The sequence below is a fragment of the Moschus berezovskii genome, chromosome 21 (assembly GCF_049115385.1).
Source record: "Moschus berezovskii isolate FMDL1 chromosome 21, NW_MosBer_1.0, whole genome shotgun sequence".
NCBI classification, from domain to species: domain Eukaryota; kingdom Metazoa; phylum Chordata; class Mammalia; order Artiodactyla; family Moschidae; genus Moschus; species Moschus berezovskii.
In genome coordinates, this window is record NC_142480.1 from 12050453 (window position 1) to 12067203 (window position 16751).

The 16751-nt window shown below is 38.7% G+C and overlaps 1 non-coding gene across 1 annotated transcript; it reads right to left on the minus strand.

Moving 5' to 3' along the window:
• Positions 1-16309: 16309 nt before the first annotated feature.
• Positions 16310-16382, minus strand: TRNAG-CCC (transfer RNA glycine (anticodon CCC)). The gene has a single exon. It is a non-coding gene; the product is annotated as a tRNA-Gly (tRNA).
• Positions 16383-16751: the final 369 nt, after the last annotated feature.

Genomic DNA, 16751 nt, shown 5'->3' on the forward strand with positions numbered 1-16751 from the left:
TAATATTCAACTAAATACTGTCAATTTTATTTATATTTGACATTTCAACTTAAGAGCTAAATAAATATATATGCATGTGGAATCACCATGAATAGGTTAGTTCATATAAAGACTAATAAAGATACACCGCATGGGTGACTCTCTAAAACCTCAAAAGAAATGCAGAGAGACATTTTTAAAACTTCCAATAGAAAGTGATCCATACAGAAGATAAGCAAAAGCACACATATGACAGGAATCACAAGGAATGTCAAATGATAAGCCAAAATAAATATTAAATTATACTCTATAATTTCAGAACACATTCCTAAAATTAAGACAAAAAATCTCAAATTTATACATCATGTTTCAGCACAACCATTTCAGCATGACCAACACTGAATCATATTACAGTTTAAATTACTTTAAAAAGAAAATAAAACATCATTTGGACAACCATGCAAAAAGGCTAAGACACCAATAAGAGAAAGAAAACAAGATTGTCCCCTGACTTTTCAACCAATTTCCCTTAATACCCAAAGAACATTAGTTCAGTTGCAAGTCATGTCCCACTCTTTGTGACCACATGGACTGCAGCAAACCAGGCTTCCCTGTCCATCACCAACTCCTGGAACTTACTCAAACACAAGTCCATCGAGTCAGTGACACCATTCAACCATCTCATCCTCTGTCGTCCCCTTCTCCTCCCACCTTTAATTTTTCCCAACATCCAGTTCTTTTCCAGTGAGTCAGTTCTTCCCATTAGGTGGCCAAAGTACTGGAGTTTCGGCTTCAGCATCACTCCTTCCAATGAATATTCAGGATTGATTTCCTTTAGGATGGACTGGTTTGATCTCTGTGCAGTCCAAGGGATTCTCAACAGTCTTCTCCAACACCACAGTTCAAAAGCATCAATTCTTCGGCACTCAGTTTTCTTTATAGTCCAACTCTCACAACCAAACATGACCACTGGAAAAACCATAGCTTTGGCTAGACACACCTTTTTTGGCAAAATTATGTCTCTGCTTTTTAATATGCTGTCTAGGTTGGTCACAACTTATCTTCCAAGGAGCAAGCGTCTTTTAATTTCGTGGCTGCAGTCACAATCTGCAGTGATTTTGGAACCCCCAAAAATTAAGTCTGTCACTGTTTCCACTGTTTCCCCATCTATTTGCCATGAAGTGATAGGACTGGAGGCCATGATCTTAGTTTCCTGAATGCTTTAGTTTCAAGCCAACTTTTTCACTCTCCTCTTTCACCTTCATCAAGAGGCTCTTTAGTTCTTCTTCATTTTCTGCTATAAGGGTGGAGTCATCTGCATATCTGAGGTTATTGATATTTCTCCCAGCAATCTTGATGCCAGCTTGTGCTTCCTCCAGCCCAACATTTCTCATGGTGTACTCTGCATATAAGTTAAATAAGCACGGTGACAATATACAGCCTTGATGTACTCCTTTCCTGATTTGGAACCAGTCCATTCTTCCATGTCCAGTTCTAACTGTTGCTTCCTGACCTGCATACAGATTTCTCAAGAGGCAGGTCAGGTGGTCTGGTATTCCCATCTCTTGAAGAATCTTCCACAGTTTGTTGTGATCCACACAGTCAAACGCTTTGGCATAGTCAATAAAGCAGAAAAAGATTCTTTTCTGGAACTCTCTTGCTTTTTTGATGATCCAATGGATGTTGGCAATTTGATCCCTGGTTTTTCTGCCTTTTCTAAATCCAGATTGAACATCTGAAAGTTCACGGTTCATGTTCTGTTGAAGCCTCGCTTGGAGAATTTTGAGCATTACTTTGCTAGCGTGTGAGTTGAGTGAAATTGTGCGATAGTTTGAACATTCTTTGGCATTGCCTTTCTTTGGGATTGGAATGAAAACTGACCTTTTCCAGTCCTGTGGCCACTGCTGACTTTTCCAAATTTGCTGGCATACTGAGTGCAGCAGTTTCACAGCATCATCTTTTAGGATTTGAAACAGCTCAACTGGAATTCCATCACCTCTACTAGCTTTGTTTGTAGTGTTGCTTCCTAAGGCCCACTTGACTTCACATTCCAGGACATCTGGCTCTAGGTGAGTGATCACACCATTATGGTTATCTGGGTCATGAAGACCTTTTTTTGTACAGTTCTTCTGTGTATTCTTGCCACCTCTTCTTAATGTCTTCTGTAAGGTCCATAATGTTTCTGTCCTTTATTGTGCCCATCTTTGCATGAAATGTTCCTTTGGTATCTCTAATTTTCTTGAAGAGGTCTCTAGTGTTTCCCATTCTATTGTTTTCCTCTATTTCTTTCCATTGATCACTGAGGAAGGCTTTCTTATCTCTCCTTGCTATTCTTTGCATCCAAATGGGTATATCTTTCCTTTTCTCCTTTGCCTTTTGAATCTTTTTTGTAAGGCCTCCTTGGACAACCATTTTACCTTTTTGCATTTCTTTTTCTTGGGGATGGTCTTGATCACTGCCTCCTGTACAATGTCATGAACCCCCGTCCATAGTTCTTCAGCAATTCTGTCTATCAGATCTAATCCCTTGAATCTATTTGTCACTTCCACTGCATAATCGTAAGGGATTTGATTTAGGTCATGCCTGAATGGTCTAGTGGTTTTCTACTAGAACTACTTCTTCAGTTTAAGTCTGAATTTGGCAATGAGTTGATGATCTGAGCCATAGTCAGCTACAGTCTTGTTTTTGCTGACTGTATAGAGCTTTTCCATCTTTGGCTGCAAAAATTAGAATCAATCTGATTTTGGTATTGACCATCTGGTGATGTCCATGTGTGGAGTCTTCTCTTCGTGTTGCTGGAAGAGGGTGTTTGCTATGACCAATGCATTCTTTGGCAAAACTCTTTTAGCCTTTGATCTGCTTCCTTTTGTACTCTAAGGCCACATTTGCCTGTTACTCCAGGTAGCTCTTAACTTCCTACTTCTGCATTCCAATCCCCTATAATGAAGAGGACATCTTTTTTGGGTGTTAGTTCTAGAAGGTCTTGTAGGTCTTCATAGAACCGTTCATCTTCAGCTTCTTAAAGCATTATGGTGAGTACATAGGCTTGGATTACTGTGATATTGAATGGTTTTCCTTGGAAACAAACAGAGATTATTCGGTCATTTTGAGATTGCATCCAAGTACTGCATTTCAGACTCTTTCGTTGACTATGATGGCTACTCCATTCCTTCTAAGGGATTCTTGCCAACAGCAGTAGATATAGTTGTCATCTGAGTTAAATTCACCCATTCCAGTCCATTTTAGTTTGCTGATTCCTAAAATGTTGATGTTTACTCTTACCATCTCCTGTTTGACCACTTCCAATTTGCCTTGATTCACGGACCTAACATTCCAGGTTCCTGTGCAATTTTGCTCTTTATAGCATCAGACTTTACTTTCATCACCTGTCACATGCACAATTGGGTGTTGTTTTTGCCTTGGCTCCATCTCTTCATTCTTTCTGGAGTTACTTCTCCACTGATCTCCAGTAGCATATTGGGCACCTACTGACCTGGGGAGTTCATCTTTCAGTGTCCTATCATTTTGCCTTTCATACTGTTCCTGCAGTTCTCAAGGCAAGAATACTGAAGGGGTTTGCCATTCCCTTCTCCAGTGGATCACGTTTTGTCAGAACTCTCCACTGTGACCTGTCCATCTTCAGTGGCCCTACATGGCACAGCTCACAGTTTCACTGAGTTAGATGAACAAAGAACATGATGTGACAAATTTAAGACACTAAAGGAAGAGAAATATTAATCAAGGATTTTACATCTACCCAAGCTGGCCTCCAAGTACAAAGCAGCAAACAAAAAATAAACTTACTGAAACTCATAGTACATTGATCCTGTGAACCCTTACTAAAGAATTTATTAATAGTAGGAAAAAAACATTCAGACAACCAAAGACTGAGAGACAGTAATGTAAGAATGATTGGTGAGCACTAAATATAAATATTCCTATAGAACAAAATTAACCCATGGTCACAAAAGAGAGAATATAGTAGACAAGTATGTGTGTGTGTGTATTAGTCCCTCAGTCATGTCCAACTCTTTGCAACCCCATGGATATAGCCTGCCAGGCTCCCCTGTCCATGGAATTTTCCAGGCAAGAATACTGGAGTGGGTTGCCATTCCCTTCTCCAGTGGATCTTCACAACACAGGGATTGAACATGGGTCTCAGCGTTGCAGGCAGATACCATCTGAGTCACCAGGGAAGCTGGTAGACAAGTATAAATGATCAAAAATTGGGGAAAAGAGAATAAGGAGTGCATGTAGATATGACTGTCCATTAGATGTTAACTGGAAATAATAGGATATTGCTTTAGATCAGATACTGGAATAGAGGAGAAAGGGAGAAGAGGTTACAAGATAATTTCAATATTGTTCAATGCAGGGAACCAATAAGCCCAAAAGGAAGTATATTAATGGTATTATATAAAAGTATTAGTATTAAATATATAGTTAACCAATAGGACAAACAAACAGATAAAACTAACAGATTAATGAAAACGCGTAGATACAAAAGACAAAAAAAACCAACTTGATAGGGAAATGATGTCAAACATATTAATCATATCAGTAGATGGAAATGGGCTTAACTCCCCTATTGAAAGAAAAGGCTAATGAATCAAAATCCAACACTATGCAGAAAACAAGAGATACACCTAAAACAAAGAGATTCAAAAGAGTTAAAAATAAAAGGATGGAGAAAGATGTACCAGGCAAACACAAATAAAAAGAAAACAGGGGTCTTAATCTTGATACCTGACAAGGTGGAAGTGAGACCAAAAACCATTACAATGTATTTTAAAAAGGCCACTGCATAATGCTTAAAGTTACAATTCACAATGAGGATATTACGGTCATTAATATTTATGCACCCAATAACACAGCAATAACTTTCAATAAGCTGAAACCTACAGGAAATTCAAGGAGAAATAGGCAGTAACACAATAATGTTAGGAGATTTAACATACATCTCAAAATCCAAGACTGAACTGACTAAAAATTAATAAGGATATAGAAGACCAAAGCAACATAGGTCAGGTGGATCTTTGAGATCTATATCAAATTTTGAACCCCAATAATAGCGATTACAATTTCTTTTCAAGTACACGTGGAACATTCACAAAAACTGATAATCGTATGCCACAGAGAAAAGCTCAATAATCTCCAAAGAATAGAAATAATGCAAACACCATCCTCACACTATAATGCAATAAAAGTCGAAATCAATGCCAAAATAAAAAGATGTTAATTAGACTTACTACAGTAATCATTTGCAATATACACAAATATTTTCTTGATTTTTTTTTTTTGGCCCTACTGCACAGCATGCAGGATCTTAATTCCTTGACCAGGGATCAAACCTGCACCCCCTGCATTGGAAGCATAGGGTCCTAATCACTGGACTGCAGGGAAGTGTCTACACACAAATACTGAATTATGTTGTACAACTTAAACTAATGTTACATTTTAATTATAACCTCAATTTTAAAAAGAAACAGAAACATACATACGAAATAAAAAACAAATATGCCCTTCCACATGAAAATTTACAAGCACACTTTTAAACAACACTTGAGTCAAAGGCAAAATACAAAATTAAACTGCAGGACTTTGTGAAAGTAATAATAAAACCCTGATATTATCAGAATCTGTAGGCTACACCTAAATGAAATGTCAAAGAAAACATATGACATGAAATGCCTATATGAAAAATATTAAACACCCAATACAAAAAGTAAGAAAAAAAAAAGATGTTTGTGGAAAAGAGAATTAATAATAAAAGGAGAAAATAAACTCTAAAAAAGCAGCAGAAATAATAAATAATTCCAAAACTGGTTCCTTAGAAAAAAATTAACACAATAGACAAACCACTAATTAAATATACAGGAAAAAAAAAGGGGCGTGGGGATTTGGGAGAGAAAAAACAAAATACACAACATTAAGTACACAACATCAGAAATGACAATGAAAAAATAAAACATCAAAACAGGAAATTAAAAATTTTCTAAAGGATTCTTTTTCTTACTTCTATGCAAACAAAGTTGAAAACTTAGATGAAATCGAAAAAATTTTAGAGAAATAAAACTTACCAAAATTGACCCCAGTAGAAACAGAAAGTCTAAATAGAATAAAGATCATAAAGAAAATAAAGGAAGAAGTTAAAAAGTCTCACTATAAAAAAAAACACTAGGCCAGATGATTTCACATGGGAACGAAAGATCAGAAAACTTCCAGTGTTACTTTAATTATTCCAGAGCATAACGGAAAAAAAGGAAACTTTCCAAACCCATTTTATGTAGTGAGTATAACATTGTTCCCAGAAACAGACTAGAATCACTCCCCACCCTATCCCTCCAAAAAACAATGGGCCAATCTAACTTACAAATATCAATGCAAAAATTATTAAATAAAACATGATAAACTCCAATCCAGCATATTAATGAACAGAAGTCATATAGTCTCCATAGATAAAATGAACTTGACAAAATTCAACACCACTCAAGTTTTTTTAACTCAATGAAACAAAAATTGATGGGCACTTCCTTAATACCTTAATATGTTACCTCGACACCTCCAAAAATCATAATAGAGAAATTAGTGGTTTTCCTACTAAGACTCAAAACAACACAATACTCACTCTCTATGCTATATTTAAAGTAGTGTTGGAAATATTTGCCAATGTAATTATAAAATAGAAAGTAAATAGAGATAAAAAATTGGATAGAAAAGAGTAAATTTATTTTCTATTTCTAGATTATATAATTATATTTTGAAAACCCAAAGAATAGACGGAAAAACAAGTACAAAAATAAAATAATTTGGTAAAGTAGGGTTATAAAATTGGCATACAGAAATTAATAGCATTCATGTACAAACACAAAAATATAGAAGACAAACCTCAATTATGATAGAAAAAAATATTCAAAAAATGCTAAGCATAAGCTTAACAAGAAAAACACCCTTTCTAAAGCACCTTTTGAAAAGCCACCCAAAAAAACTTGAAAACAAATAAAAAGACATACCATGTTCCTAGACAGTAAAACTCAATATCCTGAAGATGTCAGTTTTCCCCAAGTTATTTTATAAATTTAAAGTGATACTCAAAAATGTCATCAAGAATTTTCTGGAGCTATGCAACTTGATTATAAAATTAGTTTGAAAGAATAAAAAATAATAGCCAGAAAAATTTGGAAAATAAAAACAATGTTGAATCAGGAAAAAGAGATTCCAGTACAATACTCTACAAAAACAAATTTAGCCTACAGTCTAAAAAAGAGAGAGAGTATAGCAAGGATCATAAAGAGCAAGGACTGGCTCTCAGTGAGTAAGTCATGCCAAGTTCACTTCAGTGTCTTATTTCTTTGGGGGAATCTGGACAGAGTAACAAAGGAAAGCTAAAGGAAGAATATATACATCTCAGTAAAGTGAACTCACAATAAAGGACAGAAATGGTATGGACCTAACAGAAACCAAAGATATTAAGAAGAGATGGCAAGAATACACAGAAGAACTATACAAAAAAGATCTTCACGACCCACATAAGCACAATGGTGTGATCACTCACCTAGAGCCAGACATCCCGGAATGTGAAGTCAAATGGGCCTTAGGAAGCAACACTATGAACAAAGCTAGTGGAGGAGATGGAATCCCAGTTGAGCTATTTCAAATCCTAAAAGATGATGCTGTGAAAGTGCTGCACTCAGTATGCCAGCACATTTGGAAAACTCAGCAGTGGCAACAGGACTGGAAGAGGGCAGTTTTCATTCCAATCCCAAAGAAAGGCAATGCCAAAGAATGCTCAAACCACCGCACAATTGTACTTACCTCACATGCCAGCAAAGTAATGCTCAAAACTCTCCAAGCCAGGCTTCAACAGTACATGAACCATGAACTTCCAGATGTGCAAGCTGGATTTAGAAAAGGCAGAGGAACCAGGGATCAAATTGCCAACATCTGCTGGATCACAGAAAAACAAGACAGTTCCAGAAAAACATCTACTTCAACTTCACTGACTACACCAAAGCCTTTGACTCTGTGGTTCACAACAAACTGTGGAAAATTCTTCAAAAAATACCAGACCACCTATCTGCCTCCTGAGAAATCTGTATGCAAGTCAAGAAGCAACAGTTAGAACTGGACATGGAACAATGGACTAGCTCCAAATCAGGAAAGGAGTACGTCAGGGGTGCGTATTGTCACCCTGCTTATTTCGCTTCTATGCAGAGTATACCATGAGAAATGCTGGGCTGGAGGAAGCATAAGATTGGGCTAGAATCAAGATTGCCAGAAGAAATATCAGTAACTTCAGATATGCAGATGACACCACCCTTATGGCAGAAAGCGAAGAAGAACTAAAAAGCCTCTTGATAAAAGTGAAAGAAGAGAGTGAAAAAGTTGGCTTAAAACTCAACATTCAGAAAACTAAGATCATGGCATCCAGTCCTATCACTTCATGGCAAATAGATGGGGAAACAAGGGAAAGTGAGAGACTTTATTTTGGGGAGCTCCAAAATCACTACAGATGGTGACTGCAGCTATGAAATTAAAAGATGCTTGCTCCTTGGAAGAAAAGCTATGACCAACCTAGACAGCATATTAAAAAGCAGAGACATTGCTTTGCCCATAAAGGTCAATCTAGTCAAAGCTATGGTTTTTCTAGTAGTCATAAATGGATGTGAGAGTTGGATTATAAAGAAAGCTGAGCACCAAAGAATCAATGCTTTTGAATTATGGTATTGGAGAAAACTCTTGAGAGTCCCTTAAACTGCAAGGAGATCAAGCCAATCAACCCTAAAAAAAAAAAATCAGTCCTGAATATTCATTGGAAGGACTGATTGCTGAAGTTGAAACTCCAATACTTCAGCCACCTGATATGAAGAATGGACTCATTGGAAAAGACCCTGATGCTGGGAAAGACTGAAGGCAGGAGGAGAAGGGGATGACAGAAGATGAGGTGGTTAGATGGCATCACTGACTCGATGGACATGAGTTTGAGCAAGATCCAGGAGTTGGTGATGGACAGGGAAGCCTGGCGTGCTGCAGTCCATGGGTCACAAAGAGTCAGACACGACTGAGCTACTGAACTGAACTGAAAGTGAACTCAAACTGTAAACTCCTCTAGAGCCTGGTACAGAGCCCGACACATTGCAGACACTCAAAAAATATTTCTTGACTAAGAGAATGGACAAGCTGGGACCTCCCTGGCAGTCCAGTGGTTAAAACTCCAAGTGCCCAGTGCAAGGGGTACTGTTTCTATCCCTGGATGGAACTGAAATCCCTTTTGTCTCTAGGCTATGCCCAAAAAAAAGAGAGAGAAAAAGAGAGAAAACGGACAACTTGATGAAATACAATTGGGTAGTACCACAGTAGAATGCACTGTAGTTGATGAAACTGTCTTATTTCAGACGTATTGATTAATGGTGCAAAAGTCACTCAAAACAAGCTATTTAATGGCATATCACAGGCCTTTTTTACATCTTTTCTCCCGATCAACATTCAATTCAGTTCAGTTCAGTCGCTCAGTCGTGTCCGACTCTTTGCGACCCCATGAATCACAGCACGCCAGGCCTCACTCATATCCATCAAGTCGGTGATGCCATCCAGCCATCTCATCCTCTGTTGTCCCCTTCTCCTCCTGCCCCCAATCCCTCCCAGCATCAGAGTCTTTTCCAGTGAGTCAACTCTTTGCATCAGGTGGCCAAAGTATTGGAGTTTCAGCTTTAGCATCAGTCCTTCCAATGAACACCCAGGAATGATCTCCTTTAGAATGGACTGGTTGGATCTCCTTGTAGTCCAAGGGACTCCCTGCTTATTTAACTTATATGCAGAGTACATCATGAGGAACGCTGGGCTGGAAGAAGCACAAGCTGGAATCAAGATTGCCTGGAGAAATATCAATAACCTCAGATATGCAGATGACACCACCCTTATGGCAGAAAGTGAAGAGAAACTCAAAAACCTCTTGATGAAAGTGAAAGAGGAGAGTGAAAAAGTTGGCTTGAAGCTCAACATCCAGAAAACAAAGATCATGGCATCTGGTCCCATCACTTCATGAAAAATAGATGGGGAAACAGTGGAAACAGTGTCAGACTTTATTTTGGGGGGTTCCAAAATCACTGAAGATGCAGATTGCAGCCATGAAATTAAAAGACGCTTACTCTTTGGAAGGAAAGTTATGACCAACCTAGATAGCATCTTAAAAAGCAGAGACATTACTTTGCCAACAAAGGTCTGTCTACTCAAGGGTATGGTTTTTCCCGTGGTCATGTATGGATGTGAGAGTTGGACTGTGAAGAAAGCTGATCGCCGAAGAATTGATGCTCTTCAACTGTGGTGCTGGAGAAGACTCTCGACCAACACTGGGGGAGGTATTTTATTTAGGGATGCATGTCACTTCGGTAACTGATGCAAAACTAATGAAGGAATGGTTATTATGCTGAATGATAAAATCAGGCACAACAATGAGATGACACTAAAGAGATGAAATTCAACAGTCTGTAGTGGCTTGAACTGTGTCCCAAAAATACTATGTTCAAGTCTTAAGCCCTGATACCCATAACTGGCAACTTATTTGGAAATAAGGTCCTTGTAGATATAAACAGATTAAAATGAGGTAAAACTGGTTTCAGCTGGGCCCTAAATCCAATCATCTTATCCATGAGAGGGCAGAAAGAATAAAAACCACAATCACAGAAAACTAACCAAACTGTGACATTGTACAGGAGGCAGTGATCAAGACCATTCCAAAGAAAAAGAAATCCAAAACAGCAAAATGATTGTCTGAGAATAGCTGCAAAAAGAAGAGGAGCTAAAGGCAAAGGAGAAAAGGAAAGATACCCATCTGAAATCAGAGTTCAAAAGAATAGCAGGGAGAGATAAGAAAGCCTTCCTCAGCAACCAAAGCAAAGAAATAGAGGGAAATAATAGAATGGGAAAGACTAGAGATCTCTTCAAGAAAATTAGAGATACCAAGGGAACATTTCATGCAAAGATGGGCTCAGTAAAGGACAGAAATGGTATGGACCTAACAGAACAGAAGATATAAAGAAGAGGTGGCAAGAATACACAGAAGAACTATATGAAAAAGATCTTCATGACCCAAATAACCACAACTGTGTGCTCACTCACCTAGAGCCAGACATCCTGGAATGCGAAGTCAAGTGAGCCATAGGAAGCATCACTACAAACAAAGCTAGTGGAGGTGATGAAATTCCAGTTGAGCTATTTCAAATCTTAAAAGATGATGTTGTGAAAGTGCTGCACTCAAAATGCCAGCAAATTTGGAAAACTCAGCAGTGGTCATAGGACTGGTAAAGGTCAGTTTTCATTCCAGTTCCAAGGAAAGGCAATGCCAAAGAATGTTCAAATTACCACAAAGTTGGACTCATCTCACACACTAGCAAGTGAAGTCACTCAGTCATTTCTGACTCTTTGCAATCCCATGGACTATAGCCTGCCAGGCTCCTCTGTCCATGGAATTTCCCAGCCAAAATACTGGAATGGGTAGCCATTTTCTTCTCCAGGGAATCATACCACCCAGGGATTGAACCCAGGTCTCCCACACTGCGGGCAGACTCTTTACCATATGAGCTACAGGGGAAGCCCACACGCTAGCAAAGTTATGCTCAAAATTCTCCAAGCCAGGCTTCAACAGTACATACGTGAACTGGGAACTTTCAGATGTTCAAGATGGATTTAGAAAAGTCAGAGGAACCAGACATCAAATTGCCAACATCCACTGGAACATAGAAAAAGCAAGAGAGTTCCAGAACAACATTTACTTCTGATTCATAGACTACATAAAGCCTTTGACTGTGTGGATTACAACAAACTGTGGAAAATTCTTAAAGAGATGGGAATACCTGCCTCTTGAGAAATCTGTATGCAGGTCAGGAAGCAACAGTTAGAACAGTACGTGGAACAACAGACTGGTTCCAAATCAGGAAAGGAGTACATCAAGGCTGTATATTGTCATCCTGCTTATTTAACTTATACGCAGAGTACATCATGAGAAAGGCCAGGCTGGATGAAGCACAAGCTGGAATCAAGATTGCCAGGAGAAATATCAATAGCTTCAGATATGGAGATGACACCACTCTTATGGCAGAAAACAAAGAAGAACTAAAGAGCCTCTTGATGAAAGTGAAAGAGGAGAGTGAAAAAGCTGGCTTGAAACTCAACATTCAGAAAACTAAGATCATGGCATCCAGTCCCATCACTTCATGGCAAATAGATGGGGAAACAGGGGAAACAGTGACAGACTTAATTTTTTGGGCTCCAAAATCACTGCAGATGGTGACTGCAGCCACAAAATTAAAAGAAACCTGCTCCTTGGAAGAAAAGTTATGACAAATCTAGACAGCATATTAAAAAGCAGAGACACTACTTTGCCAACAAAGGTCTGTCTAGTCAAAGCTATGGTTTTTCCAGTAGTCATGTATGGATGTGAGAATTGGACCATAAAGAAGGCTGAGCATGGAAGAATTGATGTTTTTGAACTGTGGTATTGGAGAAGACTCTTGAGAGTCCCTTGGACTACAAGGAGATCAAACCAGTCCATCCTAAAGGAAATCAATCCAATGAATATTCATTGGAAGGACTGATGTGGAAGCTGAAACTCCAATAATTTGGCCACCTGATGGGAAGAACTGACTCATTAGAAAAGACCCTGATGCTGGGAAAGATTGAAGGAGGGAGGAGAAACCGATAACAGAGGATGACATGGTGGAATGGCATCACTGACTCGATGGACGTGAGTTTGAGCAAGTTCCGGGATTTGGTGATGGACAGGGAAGCCTGGCAGTACATGGGGCCGCAAAGAATTGAACATGACTGAGCGACTGAACCGAACTGAACGAAATCCAATGAATGGGGCATTTATAAGAGAAAAGAGAAGGGTACACAGACACAGAGATCACATGGGCCCTGGGAAGACAGAGGCAGAGATTAGAGTGATGTAGCACAAGCCAAGGAATACCAAGGGTCCCCAGCAATCACCGGAAGGTTGAAAAGAGGCAAGGAAGGCCTGCAGAGGAAACAAGGCTTTGCCAGCACCTTTACTTTGGACTTTCAGCCCAGTAATCATGTAAAGATGTGAGAGTTGGACCATAAAGAAGGCTGAGTGCCAACAAATTGATGCTTTCGAACTGGAGAAGACTCTGGCAAGTTCCTTGGACAGCAAGGAGTTCAAACCAGTCGATCCTCAAGGAGATTAACTCTGAATATTCATTGGAAGGACTGATGCTGAAGCTGTCATACTTTGGCCACCTGATGCGAAGAGCTGACTCACTGGAAAAGACCCTGATGCTGGGAAAGATTGAAGGCAGGAGGAGAAGGGGACGACAGAGGATGAGATGGTGGGATGGCATCACTGACTCAACGAACTTGAAGTTTGAGCAAACTTCAGAAGACAGTGAAGGACAGGGAAGCCTTGAGTACCGCAGTCCATGGGGTCACAAAGAGTTGGACACAATTTAGCAACTGCCTCCACAACTGTGACAGAATAAATTACCCTTGTTTAAATCCACCCAGTTGGTGGTAATTTGTTACAGCAGCCCTAGGAAACTAATCCAGGGTTAAGCCAAGTTCTGTATCTTCCTACTGCATGATGGAGAATGAAGGAAAACAGGCTTAACAGGTATTCTTATGGAAAAGATCTGGTAGTTTCAGCAGACCAGAGGCTCGACATTATAATACATAAAGCTAAGAGATCCTTACATTTTGAAATATAGCTCCTTGGAAGAAAAGTAACGACAAACCTAGACAGCATATTAAAAAGCAGAGACATTACTTTGCCTACAAACATTTGTATATTCAAAGCTATGATTTTTTTCAGTAGTCATGTATGGATGTAAAAGCTGGACAATAAAAAAGGCTGAGCACCGAAGAATTGATGCCTTCAAACTGTGGTGCTGGAGAAGACTCTTGAAAGTCCCTTGGACAGCAAGGAGCTCAACAGTCAATCTTAAAGGAAATCAACCCTGAATATTCATTGGAAAGACTGATGCTGAAGCTGAAGCTCCAATACTTTGGCCACCTGATGCCAAGAACCGACTCATTGGAAAAGATCCCTGATGCTGAGAAAGATTGAAGGCAGGAAGAGAAGGGGATGACAGAGAATGAATCATTGGATGGCTTCACTGACTCAATGGACATAAGTTTGAGCAAAATCCAGGAGATGGTAAAGAATAGGGAAGCCTGGGGTGCTGCAGTCCATGGGGTTGCAAAGAGTCCAACATGACTGAACAACAGCTCTGCACTAGCGAAGGTATGTATAAGGTATTGAGTCTTTTTCAGATGTCACATTTAAAGGAGGAAATGAGAAGCATCTGGAATGCATTTTTAAATGTAATGTAAAAAGTGCCTCAAAATTAAGTCATGTTATCACCCAATGTTATTGAGCAATTATTCTACATATACGTTGGCCACCTGATGCAAAGAGCTGACTCATCGAAAAAAACCCTGATGCTGGGAAAGATTGAAGGCAAAAGGAGAAGGGGGTGGCAGAGGATGATGGCTGGATAACATCACTGACTCAACGGACATGAGTTTGAGAAAACTCCAGGAGACAGAGAAGGACAGAAGAACCTAGTGTGCTGCAGTCCATGAGGTTGCAAAGAGTCAGACATGACTTAACAACTGAAAAACAACAAAAATTCTACACATATAGTATACAGTCTAACATCTAGGAAGAGCTCCCAACTCCCAATAAGGTGGGGCTCTAACATGGGTAAAACATGACAGGAAGCAACTAAAGGGTTTTAAAGAAAAGAATGATGAGAATGACATGGAAGCTTCTGTATTTCGAATGGATTACTAAGGGAACTATGTGAGGATAGATTTGATGAGGACAAAAGCAGACAAGGGGAGATAAATTAAAAGGCTGCAATAATAGAGAAATGATGAATCCCATAATTACGATGGTGACAGTAAGAATTAATAGGAAGTGAAGGAGCTGAGGAATATTTAAGACATAAAACCAGAGCACTAATACAGTAACATTTGACTCTCAAAACTATTGTGAGAATGAATTACACTAATATATGTCAAAGTGCTTAATACGTAATAGGCACAAACAACAGACATCTAAACTCTCCTTTCTAGAGATCATAAGATTCAAATACATGGAACTCTGACAAGACAAACTGGTTATATGATTAGGAATTATCTGTTGTCACTTCTGAGGCAAGCTCAGTTCAGTTCAGTTCAGTCACTCAGTCATGTCCAACTCTTTGTGACCCCATGAACCTCAGCACGCCAGGCCTCCCTGTCAAGCTCATTTCTTCTTAAAATGCAAATAGCATTATATATATAAATATGTAGGTATATAAACACACACATATATAATTACCTATGTCTACAAACAGATACACACATTCTTTAGGTTTTGTCCTAGTGTCAGATCAAGTTTCTGAGACCAATGAAGAAATACACTCTAAAAGGCTGATTTCCCTCCAATTTTAATCCCACATTAAACAGGAAATGAGACACGCATGATAAACTATATGCTGTTTAGAAGTGTTGTCCTTTTGAGAAACGTCTAAAAGGAGAGAAAAACCAGACAGAAATGGAATGTATAGATTGAAAAAAAAAGCTAAAAATTCTAAATGAAATGGTTGAGATTTCCATACTACAGGAAATGAGCTTATTGATAAGTATACATTTCTGTTTAAGGTAGCTTTTGATGCAATAAACATTTCATTTCTAAGCCAATGTATGTGTTCATTTATGCTGAGATACTAATATCTTTTCAGAATATGAGAAATAAATGCACATGAATTTCCAACATAATAATACTGTAAGATGAAAATCCCAGCTTAAACCTTTTTATTGATTGAGTAATCAACACATAAAACTTGAACAGATATGTTATCAAAGGATCCAAGTTACAACATGAAGAGTCCCTGACTTCAGGTGTATTGTCACTTTATCTTAAAAAAAAAAGCTGCTGTGTGATAAGATAGCCTACCAATTACGAATCATAATTATTAAGTTGAATATATTAACAGAAAACTTTAGCTAGGAGAAAGAACCAAAAATACAATGAACATTCAGGAAAAGTATCAGTTGTTATGAAATACTATAAAATTTGATAGAGCAAATATGTTTTAAGTACTTTTGATAACTGTATTTTTAATTACTTGTAAATCCATTTGAAAAGCATGTGAAAATTGTATATAATATGGAACCTCACATTAACGAAAATATGAAATCTTCAAATGAGTGACATCCAGAAACGTAATTATTCAATCCTTTTTTCTAAAAACAATATTTATTTATTTGGCTGCACTGCGTCTTAGTTGCAGTATGTGAACTCTTAGTTGCTACATGTGGGATCTAGTTCCCTGACCAGGGATCGAACCCAGACCCTCTGCATTGGGAGTACAGAGTCTTAGCCACTGGACCACCAGGGAAGTCCCTGTAATCCTTTGTAGAAGACACTTACCTCACCTTCAACCATTTTTACTTATTCAAGAAACAGTTTTTGTGCAACCCTGTGCCCTAGGCAACGATTTACATGCTTATGACATAGATATGAACATAATATCATCTATGTGGTGCTAGTGGTAAAAAATCCGCCTGTCAATGCAGGAGATGCAAGAGACACTGGGTTCGATCTCTGGGTCAGGATGATCCCCTGGAGAAGGAAACAGCAACCCACTCCAGTATGCCCGCCTGAAAAATCCCATGGATAGAGGAGCCTGGTGGACTACAGTCCATAGGGTTGCAAACAGTCACACTGACCACACACACACACAAGGGGAAGTTTAGGAAGACTCCCA